Source organism: Selaginella moellendorffii, unplaced genomic scaffold (genome assembly GCF_000143415.4).
Source record: "Selaginella moellendorffii unplaced genomic scaffold, v1.0 SELMOscaffold_117, whole genome shotgun sequence".
NCBI lineage: Eukaryota > Viridiplantae > Streptophyta > Lycopodiopsida > Selaginellales > Selaginellaceae > Selaginella > Selaginella moellendorffii.
The window spans coordinates 453168-454211 of record NW_003314378.1 but is presented as its reverse complement, the minus strand read 5'-3'; positions in this window follow the sequence as shown (position 1 = coordinate 454211).

Sequence of the window (1044 nt, the reverse complement as noted above, 5' to 3'; positions counted from 1 at the left end):
TATCAAGCTCCTCACCACCTTTCATCAAAGCCACCACCAATTCCCACAACTTCCGCGTCCCATGTCTCCTTTCTTTCACCGGACAATCAGGACTCAAGGCTCTGGCATTACTGGACTCGGGTGCAACTTCCTGCTTCATGGACATGGACTTTGCTGCCCGACATCACGTTCCTCTTTCTCCTACCATACGGGATTTGAGGGTTGAAGGCATCGGCGGGCATTTTGTGTCTCCATCTTCTGGACTTAGGGAAACGTTGCCCGTTCGAGTACACATCGGGTCCACCGTCACCGATATCGCCTTCAACATCATCAACAGCAAGTCCTCCTCTGTGATGCTCGGTCTTCCGTGGTTCCAACTACATCAGCCTCAGATCTATTGGAAGGAATTACAGCTCATCTCTCCCACGGCTTCCCCTGCTGTTCATCGAATCCGAATCAGGAAAAGTTCCCTAAACTCAAATTGGGGTTTTGTTCCTGACTCTATAAAGTTTTCACCCTCTTCTTTTTCCTCTCTTCCATCTTACACTGGACCGTATCCTTGTCTCATCATTCCATTTAGTCGTACACCTCCTCCTATCTCCACAATCACTATGAAAGAACTCCTTCATGAAGAACCTCTTTTTCTTTTTGCTTTGCATGTTTCTCCTGTCAGTCTTCCTGAGAAGTATCATGATTTTGGGGATGTGTTTGACAAGAAAAAAGCTAGTCCCCTCAGGACTCCTCCTTGATGGATGCAATCAGAAACGATCTTCAATCCGATGATCTCGCTAGCGACATCTTCCCCCATCTTCAGGCTGGACACCAAATGACTCCCGACTGCCGGCGATTTGACGAGTTCGAGTTCTTAGATGGCTTATTGTACCGTGGGGAGCAGCTTTACGTTCCTGAAGGTGATGCTCGAAGGTTGGTCCTGATGGCGTGCCACGATAGCCCGACTGCTGGTCACTTCGGCATTGCAAAAACCTATGAGCTAGTTGCACGGGACTTTTGGTGGCCTCACATGGACGACTACATCAAAGCTTTTGTTACCTCCTGTGATACTTG